This window comes from Malaclemys terrapin, chromosome 12 (assembly GCF_027887155.1).
Source record: "Malaclemys terrapin pileata isolate rMalTer1 chromosome 12, rMalTer1.hap1, whole genome shotgun sequence".
Classification (NCBI taxonomy): domain Eukaryota; kingdom Metazoa; phylum Chordata; order Testudines; family Emydidae; genus Malaclemys; species Malaclemys terrapin.
This window is the reverse complement of record NC_071516.1, coordinates 30,991,874-31,009,495: the sequence shown is the minus strand read 5'-3', so window position 1 is coordinate 31,009,495 and position 17,622 is coordinate 30,991,874. Positions and strand designations below refer to the sequence as shown.

General features: G+C 54.5%; 1 protein-coding gene across 2 annotated transcripts in view; it reads right to left on the bottom strand.

The window, feature by feature from the left end:
• LOC128846412 (fibrinogen-like protein 1-like protein) overlaps nt 1-17,622 on the bottom strand; it is a 196,968-nt gene that overhangs the window by 48,132 nt on the left and 131,214 nt on the right. The gene's annotated exons all lie outside the window — the stretch shown is intronic.

The following is a 17,622-nucleotide window of genomic DNA, read 5'->3' as shown; positions in this document are numbered from 1 at the left end:
GGCAAGGGGGGCTGCCCAAAGCCAGTAGCACTGGCTCGGGCAGCTCGGCTCTTAAAGTCTGAGAGGGGAGGAGCGGAGCAGAGCAGCCGCAGGAGGGGAAGTGCCTGGCCGGCATTTTCCCGGACATGTTTGGCTTTTCGGCAATTCCCCCTGGACGGGGGTTTGATTGCTGAAAAGCAGGACATGTCCGGGAAAAACTGGACGTATGGTAACCCTAGTCAGCAGGGGCTGCCGATCCGTCCCATTCACCAGGGCTGCCATCCTGCGGCTTCAGCATTACTGGCTGGGGTGACTTGGGGAAAGGTCTCAACCTCCCCACTTCACTGCTGCCAGAATCCCTCCTGCCCCCCCCGCTACAGTCCCCTCCCTACCCAACCTGGGTGGAGCTGGAGGAGAGGGGTCTGAGAACTTGAGCTGTGGATTGGAGGTGGAACAGCTGTCAGGGGCACTGAGGGGAAAGTGGCAGGAGCTCCCCCTAGAAGGAGGGGGGTTGCCACTGGAGGTCACTAGGAAGGACAACAAGACTCCATCCTGGGGGTCAGGAGTGGGAATCCATCCCTCAGAGGTGGGCAGGGGCTGGGTGGAAATGCTGCTGGTTCCAGGGGCCTGATTCCTCGGAGGCGTCTGAGTCTCAGACAGGTTCTCGTTCCCTTGCAGCAGGAGGACGTCACGGCCAATGTGATGCGCCAGCTCCGTATCATGCGGCACTTGCGCCAGGTGCCCGAGGCGCTGCAGGGCCTGTGCCTCTGAGGCCACCAGCAACTCCCGCTCCCTGCTGCAGGTACTGCTCTGGCTCTCTGTAAATGGGGAGCTAGTGGAAGGGGAAATGGAGCGCCCTGGTACTCAGAGAAACCCTCTCCCCTCTCTGTGGAGCAGGGTCCTTTCCTCTGCCCCCAAATTCCTTCATCTGGGACAGGAGCTCTTTCCCTCTCACCCATTCCCCTCCAACCTTTCCTTGATCTACCCCCATCCCATTCCCCCTGCACCCAGGCAGAGCTCTGCCTGCCCCATATGGTGCAGAAAGGCCTGTGATATGCAGGGGGTCAGATTAGATGCTCTAACTGTCTCTTCTGCCCATAAAGTCTACTCATTTCTGAGAAACCGAGTGTAGCACTGGGAGCAGCATCTGCTGTTTTACTGTCTAGCCAGCTTGCTTCCTAGAATGAGTGGGGTGATCCACAGAGAGTAGCTGAAACCTCCAAAGGGTCTGGCCTGCGGCAGAACATTAGCACTGCAGGGGAGGGGTGGGTGTGGCAGTGACATCACAAAGGCCTTTTGAAGGACCTCAGCCTATTGGTCAAAGGTGCAGGGGATGTGGTGACCTCACAGAGAGATGCTGACATTAGCCAGGCAGGACAGGGGCTCAGGGCCAGGGAAACCTCTGAGTCCCCTGTAGCTTTCCTTCAGCAAGTCTCCTTCTCGAGGTCTCTCTTTGAGGATTGAGAGAGTATTAGGGGTCACGTACGTGAGCGCCAGGAGGAACCTCTTTTGATTTTTCTCCTTTCTTTTTCCTGATTTTACTAGAAAACAGACGTCCCTGTTTAGAAGGTAAGAACCGCCGAGAGGTTTGGAACCTGTTCAGTCTGATCCATCTGTTCCACAAGTCCTTCAGTCCAATCCACTTCCCTAACTAATTTCTTTAATTTTTTAAAGTTAGCTCTTTTGAAAAAAAAGAAAAACCTCTAGTCACAGATCTATTTTTGTTTACCCTTCCATTTAGTTTAAACTGAATTAGCTCATGATCGCTCAAACCAAGGCTGTCCCCTACAACCATTTCTTCTAAGAGATCCTCACTACTCACCAAAACCAAATCTAAAATTTCATCCCCTCTTGTTGGTTCAGCAACTACTTGGTGAAGGAATCCATCAGCTATCACATCTAGGAAAATCTGAGCCCTATTATATTAATAGCACTTGTCCTCCAGTCTATATCTGGGAAGTTAAAGTCTCCCATGATCACACGATTCCCATTAGTATTTACTTCATTAAAAGCATTGAAGAGGTCTCTATCCCTATCCAAATCAGACTCCTGTTCTAACAGACAGCAACCCCCCCCAGAAAGGCAGAGATAGAGCCCAGGAATCGAGATGGTGGGGAAATTTCATTGAAACCGTTTCTGACCGAAAATCCTATTCAAACTAAACCAGTTTGTTTCTTGAAATCATGACAAGTGGCAATGAAAATTCTTTGTCACAATGTGTTAAATTGTCTCGTGGCACTCAAAGAGGAGACACTTAGATCTCAAAAATTAGATAAGATGCTTCAGTCTGAGCTAAGTAGTTGCTGCTCTTAACAATTGCAAAATAATACAATACAAATAAAATAAACTATTTCAGCCATTCTATTATGTCCTAATCTGATCTGAGTAAACATGATAGGACACCTCATCTTATGCACTGCTCCTAGTGACACTCTCCAATAGACCCAGCAGACCTTATTTCCAGGCCCCTTCACTAACCACTGCTGCACACTCCCTCCCACAGCTGGCAATTACAACCAGGCCGTCATGTCCGGTCCCCCTGCTTTGAGAGGGAGTGTGCTCCGCTGGAGTGATTGGAGCAGGGAACTGGGAGTCAGGACTCCTGGGTTCTATTGCTGGTTTCCTATTGACCTGTGGGACTCGGAGTAAGTTGCTGCCCCCTGTGTCAAAAGCCTTATTAACACCAAGATAGATCACATCTTCTGTTTACCCACCTCCACTAGGCCCCTAACCCTGCCAAAGAAGGAGCTAGGATTGGTCTGGAATGATTTGTTCTTGACAAGTCCATGCTCACTAGTCTTAAGAACCAAATTGTCCCGCAGGTGCTGACAAACTGATTGTTTAATAAGGAGAGGCTGCTCCCAATGCTACACTCGGTTTTTCAGAAATGAGTAGACTTTATGGGCAGCAGAGACCGTTAGAGCATCTAATCTGACCCCCTGTATATCACAGGCCTCCTGTCTACCACAATAGCTACTTTTGGGGCAAACACATTCCGGAAAGGCATCTAGTCTTTATTAATGACATCAAGAGATGGAGAATCCACCACTTTCCATGGTAGCTTCTTCCTGTGTTCAATCATCCTCGCTGTTGAATATTTGTGCCTTATTTGTCATAGGAATGTGTCTCTTTTCACCTTCCAGCCATTGGGTCTTGTTCTGCCTTTCTCTGCTCGATTAAAGAGCCCTTTAATACCCAATATTTTCTCTCCATTAAGGCATTTCAACACTTCAGTGAAGTCACCTTTCAATCTTCTTTTGATAAGCTAAACAGGTTGAGCTGTTTCAATAGTTCACTAGAAGGCATTTTTCTCCAGCCCTCAGAACATTTGGTGGCTCTTTGCTGCCCCAGCTCCAATTTCTAGGACCATCTTTTTCAAAGGAGGACACCAAGACTGGAGGCAGTATTCCAATAGCAGTCTCACTGCTGCTGTGTCACCTCCCTATCCTACTCACGGCTCTGCTCCTACCTCTAATGATGGCTTTAGCCCTGTTCACCACAGCATCACACTGGGAGCTCATGTTGAGTGGCTTCTCCACTCTGGCCCCTAAATCCTTTTCAGAGTCACTGCTTTCTTGTATACACGTCCCCATTCTGGAGGTGTGGCCGGCGTGCCTTGTGGCTACGTATAGGACCTTGCACTGGGCTCTGCTCAAACTTGTTTTCTTTGAATGGGTCCAGCTGGCCGAATGAGCCACATCGCTGTCTATCACTGCCCTCTCGCCATCAGGAATTACCACTCTGCCTATATTTTGTCACCCCCAATCTTATCCACAGTGATTGTATGTTTTCTCCCAATTCATTGATAACAATTATTTTAAAAAATTAGTCCTTGAGAGCTTCTTCAGACCCTTAGTACCCAGGAGCTGCTCCCCACAGCACAGTGAGAAAGGCCGTCCAGCCCTGCTGGTACATACGGGATAAGCACAGAACAAAAATACTTTAGGAGCTGTGTTGTCCATAGGCTCTGAACAACATGTGGGGGTCAGCAGATTACAAATGCACGACAGACCTGTAGTGTACACAGGTCCCAACTGTGTCTTGGTTTCCCACCCTGCTCTAAGTTTAGTCACAGCCTCCATGTCTTTTCCCCCGTGTCCCATAACCCCACGTCACTGCAGAAGAGAGATTTTCTGGTAGCCAGCTGGCTCTCCTGCATGTGGATGTCGTTCCAAAAGACGTGCTCTGGCTCAGTCCCATGCTATGGTTAGCTGAAGGAACCACTTGGTCACATTCTAGACCCTCAGTTATCAATCGATACATTTTCTGCTGCTAGGAAGAGAACTCTGGACCTATTTTCTCTCATTCACTTTAAGTCGGAATAATTTCAATCCAGGCCAAAGGATTTCCTCTTCCATTCTGTCTTCAGCACCTTTGCGAGCAACCAGTTACTGTTACCCACAGGTTACCAGTTTCAACGTGTCCCAGGGTGAGATGGCCAGGAAAGGGGTTGGAGCTCAACGGCACCTGGCCCAGGTGATGCAGCTCCCTAGGGTGAAGGGAATAAGTGCGGGGGTCACGTGACAAGACGCAGCCTGTGACTAGGACCCAGGCCTGCTGAGAGATAGAAGGGCAGCCTGTGCTCAGCCAGGAGAGAGACCTCAAGGGAAGCAGGCATGGGAGGGGCTTGGAGAGTCCTTTAAAGGTCAGGGACAAGCTGGGAAGGGGCCAGGCTGAGCACTAAGGACAAGGCCCTAGGAGGGAAAGACAGGGCAGTTTAGGAGATGGGGCAGATAGTCCAGTTGGTTTCGGCTCCCAGGACCAGACACCCAGAGGTGAAGGTGGTTGTCGGGGCTTCTGTCCTTTTTCCCCAGTGTAGATTTGATCGTGAAGCAGACTGATGCCGTAAGGGGGAAGTGAGTTACCCCAAGGTCACCCAGTGAGTTTATATCACGAATGCATACTCGGAAGGATCCAATAGAAACATGGACTTTCCAGTCTCTTTCTAGGAGTCCCCAGGGCTAAGGTAAAACCCCTGCTGCCCCTCCCCATTCTGCTCACCTCCAAGATGTGCTGGAGTTTGTCTGTGCTGGGGGGTGCTGTCAGCAGGATCGAGAGCTCGTCATCCATGTTCTCTGGGCAGGCCTTGCTCAGAGCCTGCCAGCGGAGGGAGACCAGGGGTCAGGATTATGGGACCTGGGGTGGCACATGCCAGGATGAAAGCAGGCTCTGTAGTCCTTGCCCAGAGCAGCTCTCTGCAGAGGGCCTGGTGCACAGCAGTGTAGGGAACAGCCAAGCTGCTAGGTATGGGAGCTGGGCTTCCTGGCAGAGTCTAGCACCCAAAGCCCAGCATCTGCAAGGAAGGGATTCCCCACAGAGGGACAACATCATCTCCCACACACAGGGAGTCTCCCCTGACAGTTGATTCATCCTATGGCCTGTTCCCATCTCTGCCCACCACACTCCCAACTCAGCAGCTCCAGCTACCGAAGGGAGCATGAACCAGAGGCCTTCCTGCTCCTGGGACAGAGGAGTAGGTTGATGATCTACCTGGATGTGAGCGTTGGCCTTCCCCATGCCCAGGGTCTAGACTCCATTCAGGGCAGCGCACAGGAACTGTGATTCCTATTCTGGATCTAGTGGCAGCTTCAGTTTGCTGACAGGAGACTGTACATGAGACCTTGCAGTTGCGGGGGTGACACAGGCCCTAACATGTGCATGGGAGTTTGAGCAACAGGGCAGAGGCCTGTGTGGGGCAAGGAGGGCAGGGATTTGGGAAGCAAGAGCAGAGGATCAAACCCTTTCTTAATGTGGGTCGGGATGAGCCCCATTTCAAAGACAGAGAAAGTGAGGCACCAGGTGGGAGAGTGACCTGGCCAGGATCACGTTACCGCTCAGTGGCGGCACTGCAAACAACCCGTTCCCTGATCTCCTCACTGGACGCTGCTGCCCCTCCTGTATGACCCCTCCAGCCATCCTCGCCCACAGGCCATCCCCACCACTCTCCAATACCAGGCTGTTTCCACAATGGAAGCAGGCTTGTAACAGAGTTCACTCACCGATAGGTGCCCCTTCCTTCAAGGCCTGGGGTCACAGATTTCTTGGGCTAGCACGCCCGCCAGCAGCTTTTTGGCTGGGAACTCAGCCCTTCGGCCAGGCGACCATCTTTTAGTCCACTCCTTCCTTGTTCACGCTCATCCCAAACGAAAAGTCAAAAAATGTCTTTAACTGAAACAAGATCCTCTGTTCCTTGGGGGCTTTTCCTCAGCCTGACTTTGGCTCGGACCTGCCCTTGCTGGCCTTGGTAGCCCTTTCTATGGCCCTGTACATCCCCTTCCTTAGAGACCGTGGCAGAACCAGTCCTACCCTGGATTCTAGGTTCTGCCCCAAGGCCCTGTACCGAACAGCTAGGCCTGCTCCTGTACCTTTGTTGCGGTTTCCCCTGGTTTCCCCTCAGCTGGAGCTCACTCTGTAATCCATTTGGCCTAGCTCCAGGCTTTATAGCCCACAGGCCAAGCCCCCCGTTATAGACCCTCCTCCTTAGAACCTGGCCCACGCGGGGGCAAGTTCTATTCTTCTCCAAGCTTCATCCCTCCTCATCTCATCGCTGTCACCGGCTGCGCGCTTGTACAGCCTGTGCGCAGTGTCTGCAGCTCCACTGCCAGCTCGCTCGGGACAAACCTTCTCTTCTGCAGTATCCCGACGCTCTTCCTGCAGCCACTCAGTCTCATGAACAGCTGCTTGCAGAGCCTCTTCTGAAGCCTTTAGCGTCTTCTGTTGCCTTTTTGCTACTGCCGCTGCATATGCCAAAACCTTTTCGGTCAGGGTCTGAGAACCCACCATGGACTGCTCCACCCTTGTGTTTGTCCCTCCTCCAGTCTGCTTCATCTCTGGGCCAATCATTTCGTCCTTCATCTCCCTGCAACTCCCGACAGGGTGTGTTGGTGGAGGGTCTGCAAGGTCCAAGGCCACCCCAGCCACCTCCACCTTGCCTGCCTCATGGGGGTTTGTGTCAGAGGACACCTTCTCCTTTCTTTCTAACTTCTTAGGGCTCTGGCCCCTCGTTCAGCTACTCAGCAATTTCCTAAGCAGGCCGTGTCTTTTGATATGGCCTGCTTCTCTGCTCCCAAAACAAAGAACTCTTGCTCCCATCTTGGCATTAGGCCACACTTGTACCCTTTCTCATGCCCTTCTCCCTGGGCTAACCTTCTCAGCACAGCCCAGGCATGCTCTCCTTCTCTGCTCTTTTTGTCCATGGGCATAGCAGACCCTGGGTTGATTTCCCTTTGCAGGATCTCTCACAGGTATTGCTGCTGCTGTGTCTGTAGCTCCACCTGCACTTCCTTCTGCGTCTGTTGGTTTTCTAGGAGCTGCTGGAGAAACCCCTAGATCTGCTTAGCCAGTCCCTGGAACTGAAGTGGGAAATCCAGCGACCAGCTTGGTCCCCTGATACACCTGCTTGGGGGAGGGATAGCTCAGTGGTTTGAGCATTGGCCTGCTAAATCCGGGGTTGTGAGCTCAATCCTTGAGGGGGCCATTTAGGGATCAGGGCAAAAAACTGTCTGGGGATTGGTCCTGCTTTGAGCAGGGGGTTGGACTAGATGATCTCCGGAGGTCCCTTCCAACCCTGATATTCTATAATTCCTTCAGCAACCAAGACTTCCCTCACGGATCACAGGGGGAACTCAATCCTGCCAGCTATGCCAATCATAAATGAATCTACTCATCGTTAGGTTCCCCCCTGCGGCCAAGCATGGCATCACAGCCCTCTCGCTGGGCTAGCGTCCCCCATCCATGGTCGCTCCAGCACCACGGCAGTTTCTCTGCCTGGTAACGCCGGCCAGGTCACCACCTTTAGTCCACCCTTCTGGGGCCCAGCTTGCCTCACACTAAAAGTCCAAAGAGGTCTTTCCACAGGCAGAAGTCCTTCTGCCATTGCTGGGGCACTTGCTCAGCCTGTAGCCCCCTTGCTGGGCTTGGGAACCCTCTCCAGGTGCGTGTACGCCGCCTCCTCTGGGGCCGATAGAGGAACCCAGTCCCACCCTGACATTGATAGCAGCTCAGGGCCCTGGAGCCAACAGCTAGGTCTGCTCCTTTCTCTTTGCTGCACTTTTCCAACCTCCCTTCTCAAGTTCCCCTCCAGGCTTTCCTTACTGCTCTGAACTTCCTACCTCGTTCTCAATCCTGTTGCTACCCCAGCTGGGGTGTATCAACACTGAAGTCTGGCTCTTTACGGGGGCGGATATGGTGCCTCTCAGTTCGGGCTCATTCTGTAATCAGCTTTCTGTGAGTGCCAGGGGGCTCCATTTCCCCTTCCACTAGCTCCCCATTTACAGAGAGCCAGAGCAGTACCTGCAGCAGGGAGCGGGAGTTGCTGGTGGCCTCAGAGGCACAGGCCCTGCAGTGCCTCGGGCACCTGGTGCAAGTGCTGCATGATACGGAGCTGGCGCATCACATTGGCCATGACATCGTCCTCCTGCAAGGGAACGAGAACCTGTCTGAGACTCAGATGCCTCCGAGGAATCAGGGGGGATTAACGGCCCCTGGAACCAGCAGCATTTCCACCCAGCCCCTGCCCACCTCTGAGGGATGGATTCCCCCTCCTGACCCCCAGGATGGAGTCTTGTTGTCCTTCCTAGTGACCTCCAGTGGCAACCCCCCTCCTTATATGGGGAGCTCCTGCCACTTCCCCCTCAGTGCCCCTGACAGCTGTTCCACCTCCAATCCACAGCTCAAGTTCTCAGACCCCTCTCCTCCAGCCCCACCCAGGTTGGGTAGGGAGGGGACTGTAGCGGGGGGGGGGGGCAGGAGGGATTCTGGCAGCAGTGAAGTGGGATGTGGGGAGGTTGAGACCTTTCCCCAAGTCACCCCAGCCACTAATGCTGAAGCCGCAGGATGGCAGCCCTGGTGAATGGGAGGGATCGGCAGCCCCTGCTGACTGAATCCTCCTGTTCTCTCCAGCAGGGCCGGCTTTAGGAAGGGCGGGGCCCAATTCGAACATTTTTGGCGGGGCCCCGGCAGGGATGACTAACAAAAAAAATAATGTAAAAAAAAGCCTTTAATTTCTTCCATGTATTATTTACTTTCCATAACTATATAAATAATAAAATTATATATTATGTACATTGCATCATATATGCTTTTGATCGGTTATTAATGAGCTCCATTTCACGTGTGTGGGTCCCCGCCACTCCCTGTGGGTGTGCTAGGGTGACCAGATGTCCTGATTTTATAGGGACAGTCCCGATTTTGGGGTCTTTTTCTTATAGGATCCTATTATCCCCCACCCCCTGTCCCGATTTTTCACACTTGCTGTCTGGTCACCCTAGTGGTGTGCACATGTGGGGGTCCCAGCTGCTCCCTGCCCCCCTCATTGAAGCAGGTGTGCAGGGTTACTGCCCTGGGAACTGCAGGGCACCAGTGGACATGGGGCTGGCTGGAGGCAGGGCAGGGGCTCACTGGAGGTAGGGTCTGGCTACAGGCAGGGCAAGGGGTGCGGGGCTGGCTGGAGACAGGGGTGTGTGGGGCTGGCTGGCTTTGGGCAGGGCCACAGGGGTGTGTGGCAGGGGTTGCCTGGAGACAGGGCAGGGGGTGCGGCAGAGGCTGGCTGTGGGCAGGGGGTGCAGGGCTGGCTGCAGGCAGGACAGGTGGGTGGTGCTGGTGCGGGGACGGGGTTCAGCAGAGGCAGCTGGAGCCCCGGCCCTTTAAATAGCCCCCGAGCCCCCCGCTATCCCAGGGCTCTGGGGGCTATTTAAGGGGCCCAGGGCTCCCCTGCTTCTACCGCCCCGGCCCTTTAAATAGCCGCGGGAGCCCTGGGGAAGCAGCGGGGCTCCAGTGGCTATTTAAAGGGCCGGGGCGGTAGAGGCAGTGGGAGCCCCGGACTTTTTAAATAGCCCCCAGAGCCCCGCAGGTTAGGATGTTCTCACAGGCTATCGTAGTTACTGGGACCTTGGCAGGGAGGATTGGTGGCTTGTGGGGCATCGGATACCTCCCCTCCTCCTAGAGCTGTGCAGTAACCAGAACATTACCCCTGCGAGGAGAGGGTTTCGGGGACCCTGGGATCTTGGGAGCCAGGGCTTCTCTCAGCAGCCTGGAAGCCCAGGCCCCCCATCAGCCTGTCAAGCAGGTGGGCAGGCAGGCGAGCTGGCAGGGAGCCAAGCAGCTTTCCGTGCAAAACCTGCCTGCTTTCTGTCTGAAGGTTTGTCCACATCAACGTGTTCCCACGAAACGTTTGGATTTTGACAAGCTGGCAATTTCTGATGGAAAAACAGTTCCACTGGCAAATTCTGACCAGCGCCTCTCCTGACCGCACAGCTCCCTGCACAGCTCCCTGCATCTCTGCTGAGCGTGGAATCAGAATGGACTTGACACAGGTGGTTGTGCCCTGGGATGCCATCTCAGGCCAGCTCCCCCAGTGCTCCGGCACTCACATTCTCCTAGTGGTGACGTCTGACCCTGGGGAGATGAAAGGCCTCTGCAGGTTGTTTCCTGCAGTGTGAGCTTTGGCTGCAGGCTTCTGTCCCCAGCCATGGCACGAAGGAATCTGTCTAGCCAGGCTGGGCGTCCTCCCTCATCTGTGGTCAGAGGTCACACGGGCCCTTCCAGTGACAAGGTGGCAGCATCTGGCCCTGGGAAAACAGACATCTGCTGTGTGCTCACCCCAGAGATTTCTTTCTTTCTGCAAACTGAAGAGGCCTCTCTCCTGTAGCCTCAGCAGAGGCTGCGAGGAGGCCAGCAGGCCCTGTGGCCCCCCGCAGACTGGGGGAGGCCCTGACCAGTAGCTCTAAAGGCCAGAAGACCCCACAGGACAGGTGGGGAAAGGGACTGTGACGTTACGTTGCTGTTCCATGGTTCCTTTCTCCTCAGCTGAAGAAGAAACTGAGCCCTGAAGCAAGGCAGCAGACTGGCTTGTCCGTGCGGCTGACCCAGTATTCACCGGAGCGGGGAGAAGGAACAGTGAGGCTGGTGGGTTCCTTTTTCTAAAAAGAAAACAAATCAGAGCATGTTTTTACATCCGGGTTTTGACTCCACGGCCAACGGGTGTGATCATCGCAGGTAGAAAAGTCAGCCTGTAATGCCCGGCTCCTGCTGGCTGCTCCGATGGAGACTCCACTTCCCCTCTCCTCCCGGTAAGGCAGGGGAACTGCCAGCCACTGCCTGGTACTGTCTGCACCCAGCAGCAACACTCCTCTGCCTCCCGCCGCCCTCTCCTCTGCTGAGGTCCCCCGTGCCCTGCCCTGGCACCCTCTCTGCTATGGGGTCAGACACGCGGGGAGAGCAGGGCAGGTCTGTGCCCTCAGCCGCGGGGCTCTCGCACAGAGCTCTGCCCGCAGGCCCAGCCCTGAACATCACGGCGTCAGAGGAGCTTCTCCCACTATCACGGCAGCTCCTCCTGTTGGTGCCCAAAGCCCGGGACTCGCACTCAGCCCCTGAAAGCAGGGCCGGCTCCAGGCACCAGCCGACCAAGCACGTGCTTGGGGCGGCACCTGGTAAGGGGCGGCCAATCTTGGGGTGGTGGGTTTTTTTTGGGGGGGGGGAGTTTGGTTGCTGGGGGTGGGGTGGGTTGTTTTTGTTTCGTCGGTTGGGCGTGTAGGGGGCACTGGGGGGTGGGATTCGGCAGCAGTGCTCCGTGGGGGGGGGGTGGCGGCACGGCGTGGCGCTCCGCAGGGGCGGGGGCGCTGTTTGGCAGCACGGCTCGGCGGTGGGGTGTTTGGCGGCGCGGCGCTCGGTGGGAGATATGTGTGGCGGTGGGAGGGTTCAGCAGCACGGCGCGGCGCTCCGCGGTGGGGGGGTGTTCGGTGGCGCTCGGTGGGGGGGTTCGACGGCACGGCATTTGGCAGCGCTCCGCGGGGGTGGGTGTTCGGCTACGCGGCGCTCTGCGGAGGTGGGGTGGCGTCGCGGTGCTGAGGGCGTGTGTTATGGCGGCGCTATGGAGTGCGGCACTCTTTTTTTTTGCTTGGGGCGGCAAAAAAATTAGAGCCAGCCCTGCCTGAGAGTTGGGAACGTTGCAGCACGGCCCAGCCCCGGCTGCCGGGAGAGGAAGGCCACCCCACCTCCCTGGCTGGGAGAGCTGCCATGATCCCCCCATCTGTCAGCCCCAGTTGTTCCCTATGAATTTAAAGATGCGTTAGGCTCCTTGATTTCCTCGGCAGGAACAATGTTCTCATGAGTGTGTGCGCGCGTTCCCCTCCCTGACAAGCATGCAAAGCTGATCCGTCCACGGCCGAGTTCTCAGAACAGTAATGTTCTTCTCTCTCTATTGAGCCCTGATGTATTAGAAGGTAAAACTCCTGTGAAAGGTGCGCTAGTAATGTTCAAAGCCGGCCAGCAATGCAGGTACTGCCACCAGGCTGCACGGTGATTCATCTCAGAGACATCTCATTAATTTAGCAAATACTGCCTGAAAGGAAGAGAGCGCCGGCCACCCAAACTGTTCACAGAAATAAAATCCATATCAGACGCCGCTCACCTTTCCGAGGCGGCTTTGCCTTCCCCTCCCCTCTCCTCTGAAATGTGCGTGGATATAGGTGAGTAAGCAAAGGTGCACTCACACACAAACACACAGTGACACATCTATAATCATACAGTGCATCACTCTGTTCCTAGGATCTCAACAAAGTTCACCTCTGCTTATTAAAGGTGACATGCTAAACAATTGGGTTTGAGCTCTTATTTTTTTCTTCTTTATGGTGGATAAAGAAAGCATGAAAAGGCTTTTTTTTTTTTAATTGTTTCTTTCTTGTTTTTCACTTTAGACATACCCAGTCTTAGCTTCCCTGTTTCTGCTGGTGGGCTCCAGAGGGAGTTTTCTAATCCCTCAAACCAAAGGAGCATGACCACTGAATATTTAGCAAAGAGAGCTTTTCTCCCTACTGTGTGTTCGGCATTTGAGTGAAATGGGTGCCAACCAGAACAACCAACCTCCTCCCCATGCACCTGTTTCAAGCAGCCTGACCAAAACCCCCTTCCTTCCTCCCTTGATCACTCAGGTTTCATATCCTTGGTACTTGTGAGAAAGCTGTGCAAATCTGTGATCACACTGAGTGTACTGTGCACGTCTTAGTATACTTCTCTGTCACCCTGTTTGGACTGTAAGTTCTCTGGGGCACAGACTGTGGGTGATAGTTTTGCTTCTCTGGCACAGTAGGACGCTATAACAAGAGACAGGTTTCAGTGTGGTAGCCATGTTAGTCTGTATCAGCAAAAACAACGAGGAGTCCTTGTGGCACCTTAGAGATTAACAAATATATTTGGGCATAAGCTTTCGTGGGCTAGAACCCACTTCATCAGATGACTTCATTAGACTGACCTCCCACTTGGTAAGACAACTCCCATCTTTTCATGTGCTGTGTATATACCTGTTAGTCTCTAAGGTGCCCCTAAGGACCATCCCAAACCGCCCCACCATCCGCTCCAAAACAAGGCATTTCTTTACAGCGCCTTCTCTGATATACACACACAGCAACGTGTGTGTGTGTATTATTAAAAAGCCCTCTTGATCGGGCACACTTCTCACCCTTGGGAGAGGACAAGGGAACAAATACGTGATGGGTGTTAGTCATGTAGCGTAATGCACCACTGGAAGGTGCTGCGATACTGTGGTGGTGAACGTGGTATAATGACCTGCACAGAACAGAATAGCACGGGAGTGACACTTGAGGTATGTCTGTACAGCCCCAGCAAAAGTAGGGCCCAGCTGATAATGGTCGTTCAGTACTACCACGAGAGAAATGTTAAATAATAATAAACCGACCTCGTCAACCCAGTAGTTCTGTCGTCACCCATAGAGCCAGCCACGAAAAAAGAAGGGTGGACAAGATCTGCATTTCTAATGTAAAAGCAAATCAAACCCCACAGGGCTTTAAAAACAACTACCCTTTATTCATCAGAAAGAAGCCAAAAGGAACGTGCCCTGTATTTGGTTCCGAGCACAGGTCCCCGTTTGAAGGATGTGCTGACCTCAGGATAGCCGTATAGGTTTGGTTGAGGGCACAGGCCTGGGCGTCAGGACACCTGGGTTCTATTCCTGACCTGCTCTTTAGCTTTGGTCACTTCATTTCTCCGTGCCTCTGTTTCCCCACCCACTTTTTGTCTGTGTAGACTGTAGGCTCTCTGGGGTGGGGCCAATCTCTCATCATGTGTTTGGACAGCGCCTAGCACCAGGGGGCCCTGGTCTCGTTTGTGGCCCCTAAGCCCTACCGAAATGCATTACCTAGAGAGATGGTGGAGTCTCCTTCCTTGGAGGTTTTTAAGTCCCGGCTTGACAAAGCCCTGGCTGGGATGATTTAGTTGGGAATTGGTCCTGCTTTGAGCAGGGGGTTGGACTAGATGACCTCCTGAGGTCCCTTCCAACCCTGATATTCTATGATTCTATGATTCTATGACTGTCCTCTGCGCACAAACCCTAGCCTCTCCCCTGCCCCCCACATCTCCCTGAGCCTCCCTCCTGCCTCCCTTAGCCTCCTTCCTGTCCCCATCCCCCTGTACCCCCCTCAGCCTCCCTCGGCTCCCCACACCCCGGCCCCCTTAACCTTCCCCCACATTCTTCTGCCCCCTGCCCCCACATGCCCTGCACCTCCCTCAGCCGCTCTTATATCCCACATGATCACCTCCAACCCCCTCAGCCTCCCCTCTGCCCCATCCCCATGCCCCCCTCAGCCTTCCCCCTGCCCCCCACACTCCCTGGCCCCCTCAGCCTTCTTCCTGCCCTCCACACCTACTACCCCTGTCAGCGTTCCCCCTGCACACTCTGTCTCCCTCATGCCCATATCCCTCTCTCCCCCTCAGCCTGCCCCCTATCCCTGCCCCCACACCCCCCTGCAAACCGCTCAGCCTTCCCCCCACATACCCTCACAGTCCCCATGCGCTGTCCAGGCCCTGAACCATGGCCTCAGACAGTCTGCCTGTGGGCTCGGCTTCAGCCTCCTGGAGCCCAGCGGGAGGTGGCAGCCAGCGTCAGGAGGGAAGCCTGCCTGCCACATGCAGACAGAGCGTGGGGACGGGGCGGCCCTCGCGCAGGCCTGAGCCCCGCTGGCAGCAGTGGGAGATGGCGCCATTTTGATGAAGGGACAATTGGCGCCTTTGGCCACGTTTCCATGGGACAGGTGAGAAGCCTCCACAATCCCGAGTCACAATCAGAGCGTGAGGGCGGCCACGCTGCTGCCCCTGTTGTGCATGGGGTCGGCCCAGCACGCCCAGCTGATGGGGGTGATCCTGTCACAGAGTGTGGGGGGACTCAGGGCCCTGCACCCCCGGCTTCCTGCGATTCACCATGATTCTCAGCCAGCCAGTAAAGCAGAAGGTTTATTTAGACGACAGGGACACAGTTCAAGACAGGTCCCGCAGGCACAGAAAACAGGACCCCCTCAGTTAGGTCCATCTTGGGGTCCTCGGGCACCCCAGCCCCCTTGGGAGGTCAGAGCCCTGTCTGCCTCCCAGCCATTCCACCAGCCAGCTCCTGAAACTCTCCCTTCTGCGACCCCTCCCACAGCCTTTGTTCAGTTTCCTGGGCAAAGGTGTCACCTGGCCTCTAACCCCTTCCTGGGTTCTCATGTTACATGCTCAGGTATTCTCCGGTCAGTCTCCCATCCCCCAATGCAGACGATCCTAGCCACACTCCCCAGTCAGCATTCAAAGACCACAGTAAGAACAGTCCCAGTTCATCACAGATGCGTAGCCAGAATCAGCCAGAATCCACTGGAAGCTGCTTTACCAGTTTGTTGGGGCAGCCAGACTTATGGGGCCGGCTGCAGCTGGCATTCGGGGTGTGCGGGCGGGGGGGAGGAGGCAGCATGAATTGCATGTGGGAGATTCATTCGTTGCCTGTGTGACAGCACAAACTCCCCCTCATCCCAAAACCTGGTCCCCAAATGAGCAGACTGGAGCACATCACACTAAGCAAACTGGTGCCACGTTCAACAAAATAAACAGGTCCCATCTCGTGTCCTTTGTTGCACATTTCGATGGCGTGTGCCAGGTGCTAGCAGCTTGCAGGGTCGAGAAGCGTGCATGCGGGTGAACCGCCTGGGTGCTCTTTTCCAGAACTATACGGACGTGGAGCTGTTCCCTCTAATGCACCAGTTCCTGCCCCCTTTATCCCAGCCAGAGAGCTGGGACACAGAGAGCAGCTGCCTTGACAGTCGCTGAATGAATCCAGTTTGATCCTCTTCCCTGTGGGACAGATGCAGCAGCAGCGCAGTCTCGCTCCAGCCCATCCCACTCAGGTATCTCCTCACCCGGCCATGACCTGTCGGGACAATGGCGGGAGCGGGGGTTCAGTCTCTGTAACCTCACGTGCTAAGCAAGGGTTAGTGATACCAAATGGAACTGAAAGTCCGAGGGGGGTGGGGAGAGGGGTTCATGAGCCTGGCTAGCTAGGAGTCTGGCAGTGCCTCCTGGTGGGTAAAGAGTGCCCCCGGGGCCATGGGGTACCAGGAGCCTGGCGGGGATCCCCTGCCCAGCGCTCTGCTGGACCCTAAGCAGGAATCCTCCCGCCCTGCCCCAGGTGCCTTTGGGCATTGGGGCCAAAATACTTTAGAACACAAAGGAACTAGCATAAGCCATGTTTTAAAAATGGGGAAACTGAGGTATGGTGCAGTGTAATGAGTTTTCCAAGGTCACAGGTCGAACTCAGGCCCTCTGTGTCTTAGACTATTAGAGTGTGTGAACGGCTGCTAGCTGGCAGTGTCCCCGCTCCTCTGGGGCGTCAGGAGAAGGGGAGGCGTGTTTTCAAGGATGAGTGACTCCAGATTGGTATTTCACTTCAGTTCCAAACATTGTAGTTCTGGCTTGTCAGACTCACTGAAATCCTTCTCCTTTAAAGCGTTAACCCTTTGCCTGCCATGGGGTTACGCCTCTCTCCTCTCTCACACAAGGATACCTGAGATTGCTGGCAGCGTGTCACAGTTACTTGGGCTGTGACATTGTCTGAAGAATTTGGGTCCAGGCAGCTCCAAAAAGAAGATGTTTCCAATGAAATCTGTTTGGGGATCATGTCTGGGCAAAGTGTTTCCATTGCAGCAGTGTGTTTCGGTGTGTCGTTTACACGGTGTTCTCTCTCTCTCTCTCTCTCTCATTCATTTGCACGTTTGTATCACGGTCACTTTTGGGGTTAGTTGTGGACTTTCTAACTTTGCAACACCACATGAATACAATGATGGCTGACAGAAAGCACGGTGCCGGACTCCAGTGCGGCTTTAGCCTGTTCTGGTTTGACACACACACACTCTGCCCGGCCCGCCCCACCCCGCCCCACCCCACAAAAAGCTGCCATTTTGCACCTGTCATGGGCCGGCAGCAGCTATAATCAAACTTGGGACCTCTGGAGCTTCACACGTGAGCCTCTGCTGTAGGGTTCTCAACCATTTTACTATTGGGGGCTGCATATGCCGTGCTCTGCGTTATGTGGGCTGTAGCTACACAAGATGTAATACCAGGGCCGGGATAGATATACTTGGGGGCGGAGGGGGGGGTGAATGAGCCGGTTTCTGTCCAAGAGTCTGGATTGCTCTGGGCTGCTGATCCCGGCAAGGTCATTGTGAATCCCTGTGCTGAGTGCTGAAGGTGGCCTGGGAAAAGCATGTGTGGGGCAGGGGAGGGGTGTCTATGTTAATCCCGGCTGAAATAAATGGCCATGCCCTTGCTAGGGCAGCGCTTACAGTGCACCCCTCAGGGACCCGGCTCCATTTTGAACTCTTTTTGGCC